Raw genomic sequence first — 8,823 nt, 5'->3', positions numbered from 1 at the left:
ATAGGACAGAATGATGAACCGTGTCAAAAGCAACACTAAGGTCCAAAAGCATTACCACAGTCGAGCTGTTGGCATCAGTTGCCATTGTTATGTCATTTATGATTTTAGTTAAGGTAGTTTCAGTGCTGTAATAAGGGCAGAAGCCTGACTGAAAACAATGTTGTCAGTATGTTGTCTCTCACCAAGTATGACTGAAGTTGAGCAGCCATTATCTTCTCCAGAACTTTCGACAAAAATGATACGTTAGACATAGGTCTATGCTGAGCTCATGTGGATCCAAACTTGCCTTCTTCAGTAGTGGCCTGATTTCTGCTACTTTATGTTGGTCAGGAACATCGCCTGATAACTGGGACGCATTCAGTAAGGCAGTTATAGGTCTTGCCAGAACTCCTAGGGATTCTTTGCGAAGCTTAGTGGGGATTGGGTCCAGTGGACAAGTAGTTGCTTGATCTTAATTATAATGGTTTTTAACTCTTGTTCATTAATTAATTCAAAATCATTAAGGGTGTGTTCATGTTCCTTTTGCATTGAAGTTAAGTTTGAGCCATTTGAACATGTTTGAAGTCTAATGTTTGTAATTTTATCATTAAAGAAGTTCCTGGGTAGCAGAGGTTCAGCCTTATTTGTTAGATGAGCTGTAGTTTGAAAAAGGTAATGAGGGTGATTTCTATTGCCATCAATAAGGTTAGAATAATAGGCTGAAGGTGCCCTGTAAAGTGCTTGCTTGTATTGCTGCAGGCTGTCAGATTGCGCTCCTGTTTGCAAGAGCGTGTGTGACCATTAAACCATGGGGAGTGTCATGTGGTTTTTACCACTTTATTTTTCAATAGAGCTGTTTCATTTAAAATCTCGCTAACCACTGTATTGAAGTCATGGGTGACTTAATTGATATCTGTACTAGACATGGAGTTCACATTACTTTCCGCATTAATAAATTGTAGCAAAATTCTATCATTTAGGTGACGTGTCGTATTAATCTTATCTGCCATAGTCAAAGAGGGTGGCTCAATGAGGAAGATGATTAGAAAATGATGAACATAAACTCCATGAGTAATAATCAAGTCTAGTATATGATTGTGAACATGCGTTGGTCCCATTACATGTTGATGACATTAAATAGAGTTCAGGAGGGACAAGAAACTTTTGCTGGAGGCAGATGGATGGCCATTTCCGGAGGGTGGGGCAGGACCGTGTGTCTGCCTGGGGGGGGTCGCCGGCCGGGATCCTGAGGAGTTTCGCCGTGTGGTTGGCGTGGCAACATGCTGCATCAGTCCATGCTCCCCAACCTGACCTGACCTGACTTTATGGTCAATTTAATTGTTTAACATTGTCGAGTGTTCAGAGACATTATTGTGTTTTATTTGTCTGATCCGGCATGAGACTCTAATTACGCTGTTTGTAGAGTTTAAATTGTTGTTGATTGTTTTTAAAGCACTGAAGGGTCTGGCACCCAAATATCTAACTGAACTGCTACACTGTTATACTCCGGGAAAAGCACTTAGGGGTCGTCTCAACAGCTTCTGCTAAAAGTTCCTAAGACCAGGCTGAAGACCAGAGGCGACCGAGCCTTTGGGGTGGCTGCCTCTAGACTTGGAATAGCCTACCTTGGCATCTTAGATCTGCCTCGACTCTGGAAACTTTTAAATCTCTTAAGACACATCTTTTCTCAATGGCATTTGATTTAGAATAAGTCGGCATAAAAAATACTCGGAGTCTGTTGTTCTTCATTTTATGTTTCTCATTTGTTGTTTTTTTGTTGTTTTAATGATGTGACTCTGTACAGCACTTTGGTCAGCCATGGTTATTTAAAAGTGCTTTATAAACAGACTTTGATTTGATATCTAGGTAATTCTGTCCAATTTCTTTTTGCAAACATGCCTGTAACCTGCTGGAAAATCTACGCCCCCTATGTTTGTGTGTTCAAACTGCAGGCATAACTATGCTTATAAGACACATGTGGCTCTCAGATTGCTGGTAAATGGTGGTTTTCGGGCACATTATTTTTTGCCTTCGTAGGTCTGTATTATGGGATGGCATGGTGCTCAGCACTATTGTCTCACATTTGTGGGACCAGAGTATAAGTCTCTGCCATGGATCCATGTGTGTGGAGTTTGCATCTTCTCTTTGTATTCTCATTTCCTCTAGGTTCTCTGGTTTCCTCCAACAATTCAGAATCATGTTCAGGTGAATTGGAGTTACCAAATTGTGAATGGTGTATATGAATGGTGTATATGAATGGTGTGTATGAATGGTATATGTGCCCTGTGGTGGGTTGGGGCCCCATTCTGAGTTGCTCCTTGCTTTACCCCCATAGGCTCCAGATCCCCAGACTATCAGGATCAGAAAATGGATGGATGAATTATTGTGGGGGGAGAAGTTATATTCAGACATCTGGACTGACTTATTTGCAGTGTTTTATGTATCCACTATGTGGCAGCAGCGACCAGAAACTATTCCTTCTGTGGGATATATAATAATAATAATAATAATAATTTACACTTTATTAATCCCCGTGGGGAAATTCTTTTTTTACGCCTCCCTCACCTTGCTCTTTGTACTCCTGTGCCTCCATATCAGCAATCAAAGTTAGACTAAATATTTTGTGATTGACTGGAGTTGCTATTACCACCCATTAATATATTTTATCTGTAAGAATCTCTGTAATGAAACAACAGGCCGTGGATTCAGGCGTCTGTGTCTGTGTGTCTGTCGGGGCCGAGAGAAACACAAACAGAGCTCAGCCTGACAGGACTGGTGAAAAGGCCCAGGTGACGTGAATCAATGTGTCCATCACTTGATTTTGCCCCCCCCCCTTACAGACACAGGTATCTAATAGGCCTCTTGTTTCCTACTGATCCACAGAGATTAAAAGATCCTACTTCAGTGGCACTTTCAGAAACTGTATAATACATAATAAAGCCTGACAAGCATTTTGTCACAGACATAAGGACAGAGCCTCTGCATACAGCACACAGTGTTTCTACAGGCTCTCACCTTCACATCTTGTGGGACGACATTTCTGCTTTTCAGAATAAGTATGTCTGAAAATATCTTCTGCACCATGGTACCGATTTAGCTGCTGTTTGAGGCGTCAGTTTCAGAAGCCCATGTCTATTGTCGGACTTGCCCTGGTTCCTCAAAGTTCCCCTGTCATTAGTCTATTATGATATTAGATATCTAACACATATATATACCTGCCTTATATACCTGCTGGTACTGACTGTGACCATGACTGTGACTGTGTGTAGTTTGCCTGCTTCCTCTGTTCATTTCTCCAGGTCTCAGTGCCCTTCAATGGACTGACATGCTGATGAAGGTTTACCTCACTTTACACTGTGTGCTTCATATCTATCTATCTACCTATCTATCTGTCTATCTATCTACCTGGCTATCTAATTATACTAATGAAAAACACTAAAAAAACACTAAACAAGCACCTCATGAAGTTTTCTTTATTCATGCTTTCAACTTTTATTGATAGTTTATGTTCTGCAGTATAATAATAACGAAATGACTTGCTGAAGCGCTAAACATTCAGCTCTGTGGTTTTGTCACTTCCTGTGCCCACTCTGTGTCTGCTCTTTGTGAAAACAGAAACGAGAGAGACAGTGAAGGTCCGGTGGATGAGGAAGTGAGGGTCAGTCTCCACAGGTCTGGGCTCAGTGACACACGTATGGATCCTCTGATGCTCCTGTTTCTCCTCATTGCTGGGCTCACAGGTGAGTGTCACTCATTACAGTGGAACTGAGTAGAGATCTCTCTCCTGCTCCTCCACTCACTGTCAGATACAGTTTGCAGAAAAAAAGTCAGTAATACAGATCTGCTGCTACGTGAGAAGAAATCGGAAAATGTAAATGCATGTAAAAATATTGGTGGATGGTTGCTTTGAGTTGCAATATATTTCTCTAGATAATTGTTTATACATTTTGAATTCCTCCAGACAGCACAACGTTTGGTAGAATTAAAGTGTTTGAAAACCATTTACTGAAAAGTGAAAATTGAGACAAAAGAACACGCATCAGTTTATGATAATGTAACAATAATATCGGGGCTCTCAAGTTTCATCAGAAGTTTGTGAGATTACATCAGTTAGGGGCGGAGCATGTGTGTCATCACACTCATCTGATCTCGCTCTTCCACTTTCACCTTTTCTGCACTCTGTTGCTTTGAGTTGCAATACGTTTCTCTTGAAAATTACTTATTCATTTTGAATTCTCTCAGATGTTGCAGAAGTTTATAGAAACCAAAAAGAAGAAAATGTTTCTTCATGCATTAATCATTACTTAATTATCATGTCTGTTGAAGTGTTTCAGAACAATTTCCTGAAAAATGACAAGATATAATCAAAACAATATGTATCAGTTTACTGAAATTATAAGTATAATATCCAAATATATTGTGTGACGCTCAAAGGAAAACTGTCTGTCAGTGTTCAATCAGTACAAAACAGAGTTTGTACACGTAAAAATGTCCTTGCTTCTTGTACCCCTTGGTTCTCTGTAACTCAAACAACTGATTTGAAGTGATCATTAAGACTTAGGGGGTGGCACGATGGTGCAGTGTTTGGCACTGTCACCTCACGCCTCTGGGACCAGGGTTCGAGAAGAGCTGACTAGAGGCCCCTGCCAAGATTACTTGTCTGTGGAGTTTGCATGTTCTCCCCGTGTCTTCGTGGGGTTTCCTCTGGGTAGTCTGGTTTCCCCTCATAGTCCAAAAACATGCAGAGGCTGATTGGAGTTACCAAATTGCCCATAGGTGTGCATGTGTGAGTGACTGGTGTGTTAATATGCCCTGCGATGGGTTGGCGCCCCAACCTGGGTTGTTCCCTGCCTTGCGCCCGTAGCCTCTGGGATCGGCTCCGGGCCAAGAATAGGACAAGCAGTTTCAGTAAATGGATGGATGGGTGAATTACGACTTACGATGACTGTTTCAAGTTGCAATAATTTTGTCTTGAACGTTGTTTATACACTTTGAAACATAAATTAAACAACAATTTGAAACATTATGTAGACATAAAAAAAAAAAAACATTTCTCAATTTATCATTAATTAAATTTTTCTGTCATTTGTCTTTTGAAGTGTTTGAAAACTATTTCCTGAAATGTAACAATTGAGATACAATCAAAACATGTATCAGTTTACTGAAATTATAAGTATACCATCCAAACATGCGTGACACTCAAAGGTAAACCTTTCTCTCTGACTGTGGCTGGATTAAGGCCTCTGCAGGCCCCCAGCGTCAGTAAAATAACCCCCCCCCCCCCCCCCCCCATTGCCTGATACTGTATCGGTCGCTAATTCCTGACTGTTAACACCTGCATGTGTGATATCTATGCTACCACCACATTTCACATTAATGTCTTTGATTTAATGTTTATAAAAATGTGCTTATTTCTGACACATATGTAAACAATTCAGGGCCTCTTGCTTCTTGGTCCTTTTTCTTTTGGATGCCCCACTGGGCTCTCGGGTTCTAGCAGGATCCATTTTGACTCCGCAAATCCCACCGATCACCCACAACTTCATTTTCTATAAGCGAGTGACTGTGAGCATCTGCCGATATTTGATAGGCTGATTACTGCGCTCAGATTGTCCATATGGTAGATCCAGCCATACCTAGAACACACTCCCAGACTCAGATTCCCGATCCCACATCCCGCTGTAGCCCTTCCCAAGATCCGACACCCACTTTGTTTTCCTGTGACTTTCTCTTGTTCTCATGGCAAAATGACAGTTTTGTTATTTTACCTCGTCTCAGTTCCCTTACGCCCATCTCTCTGTGCCATGAGCCTTGGTTCAAGTGTCATACAAACTGATAGTACAGTATATTAATTAGAGATACTGTGAGGCTGAAAATGTGAATTCAGTTGGTTGTTGTCCCTACAGGTGCTGACAGTGTGCCCAAAGTGAGATGGGTGACTGTACAGAGTGGAGGATCTGTCACCATCCCATGTTTATATGAAGACACATCTAAAAACCATGTGAAATACTGGTGCAGAGGGAGTGACTGGCGGTCATGTACTACCATAGTACGGACTGACTCTCCACAGAAGAAGGGTGACGTGTCAATCAGAGATGACCCTGAGCAGCGAGTCTTCACTGTGACCATGAACAATCTGAGAACTGGGGATGCTGATATCTACTGGTGTAGTGTGGAGATCAGTGGAGATTTAGATGTTGGTATTTGGACTTCACTGTCAGTCACTGATGGTAAGATGTCCGTACTGCAGACTGTAGCCAATGAGACACACAGTATGTAACATGTCACTCAGTCAGAAAGGAGGGACATTAACACAAAAGCAGAAGGAAATAATCTTTCAGAAAATATTGCATTTAAAAATATTATTTATTTAGAACAGTTCCCAAATTTTACTTTTGTTCCATGGAAAATCTGAGGGGCAACTTAAATAGGCTGCTTCATGGGTATTAATATGATTAATATGTCAAGATATTAGGCGTGGGAATTATATCGATATTTGTTTGCTAATTTTATGTGTACTCAATTTTTAAACAGATTTCGCATTAGTTCGTTTAGGTCTACATTTAATGTAAAGACACGGGCTGTAACGGTACACTATTCGTCGTGTGCCTTTCGGTTACAGCATTTTCAGTTTGCAACACGCAATGAAACGAATTCATATATTTCTTGACACGATCGAGTGACACCTAAATTCAGAAGTAGATGCTCCACATGGAAAACATTATGCTAAATGTGGCTTTGAGCTGGTTATGGCTGGTGCTGTACAGCTCAGAGACCCTCAGACATCGCTGAAATCTGCAGTTTGCCAACATTTTGGCTTCGCAATAAATTACGCTAGAGCGGGAGACTGTGATTGATAAGATTGTCTGTCGGCTCTGTTATACCGAACCGGTATTTTTCTGCAAACATCCAACATGCTAACTTATTTGAGACGACATCATCCGAGTGTGAGGTTCTGACAGGGAATTCAGACCCGGCAAAAAAAAAAAACAGAGTAATGCTAAGTTCACACTACATGATTAAAGCCCCAATTTTCTGCTCGCCTTAAGTTTTTGCCGATGGCCAACAAAAACCTCAGACCGGAGCCACATCGGTGTTCGCAAACCGGCGCCCGATCGCTGTTAGTGCACAGACGTGACCGGACGGAGTCGCCGGTGCGTCGCAGATGCCCGTCAGATACCTATCAGGTTAAATGTCTGCACCTGTCACAACTCCGATTCCTGTAGGTGTGGAAAGTACTAAAAGTACCCCTACTAGAAATGCCCTTTTGGTTGATAAACGTTACTATAAACACGAGTAACTGTCTCATATACATGAATATTATAACCCTGTGTATATATAACAGTGTTTCCGTTGTTTATAATCTGTGTGTTCAGGTTCCCCAGAGCTGTCAGTGGACAAACAGGAGGTGACTGGTGTGGAGGGAGACAGTGTCAGTGTTCAGTGTCGCTATGGAGACAGTAGCAGTGAGATGAAGTGGTGTAAGATCGGGGGCTCCTGTGTATCTGGGAATTCTGGGAGTTTGGATGGGAGGCCTGTGGAGATCAGGGATGACAGAGGAAATAAAGTCTTCAGTGTGACAATGAGGGGACTGAAGAGGAAGGACACAGGCTGGTATCAGTGTGATGCTGGAGACCAGCAGATCCCAGTTCATATTACTGTCAATGAGAAAACCACAGCCATCACTGAAGGTAATTTATAGTCAAAAGTAAAAGAGAGACATCACATACATATTGGTCAACATTAAGTTTAAATATCACAATGTAATCAGTTGGTTTCAGTAAGTCGAGTTGCTGTATATTATTTTAAAACCCTGGATCAAGAAATACCGCATTAAATTTCTTTACTTGATTTCTTTACCAGTTCATACTGTCAGTCCGAAAACTACAACCACAGCCACCACTCAGCGTAAGTCATTTATTTAAATCTTAGTGTGAGTTATTTAAGTCTCAATACAAATAGATAAATGACAAATGACATGGATGGATGGATTAATATCTGCATTTTTAAATATCTCCATTAATGAATTGAAATTGTTTAAACTCCCCTATTTATCAGCCCTACAGGTCCTGCTCTTTCTCATATACATGAGTGTCTGATCATTCTGTTACTCCTGGTAGCTCTATAGAGCCTCAGGATTCACCTTCTAGTTTGTCGTGTATCTGTGTTACTGTTGTACTTGGTAATTACTGATCTAGTTCTGCCACAAATTAGGATATATTCAGAAAATAATCTCACCTGTACACTTTCAGTACCTATAAACACTCATCATAACACTAATTTATTATTCTGTATTCAACCAGCTGCTCTGCTGAATATTTACATTATTCTTAATTTAGTTTTAGATATTGCTTTTGCTTGAGTCTTTACTGACAAACAGAACAATGATTTTTAAATCATAATCATAAACCACAATCCTTGATTCCACTGCTTTCCTTTTCTCAGAAACTATCAAGGCTTCTGCTGCTGGATTTACCACCAAAATGCTCCTACAGACAGTCTCAGCACATGATGAAGGAGGGAATAATGACACAGAGAGGTGAGCATTCAGCAGCATTTACAGCAGTGTGGGGGTCCAGCCAGCAGCATTTACAGCAGTGTGGGGGTCCAGCCAGCAGCATTTACAGCAGTGTGGGGGTCCAGCCAGCAGCATTTATAGCAGTGTGGGGGTCCAGCCAGGAGCATTTATAGCAGTGTGGGGGTCCAGCCAGCAGCATTTACAGCAGTGTGGGGGTCCAGCCAGCAGCATTTACAGTGGTGTGGGGGTCCAGCCAGCAGTATTTACAGTAGTGTGGGGGTCCAGCCAGCAGCATTTACAGCAGTGTGGGGGTCCAGCCAGCAGCA

This window comes from Paramormyrops kingsleyae, chromosome 25 (genome assembly GCF_048594095.1).
Source record: "Paramormyrops kingsleyae isolate MSU_618 chromosome 25, PKINGS_0.4, whole genome shotgun sequence".
Lineage (NCBI taxonomy): Eukaryota > Metazoa > Chordata > Actinopteri > Osteoglossiformes > Mormyridae > Paramormyrops > Paramormyrops kingsleyae.
This window is presented reverse-complemented; position numbering follows the sequence as displayed.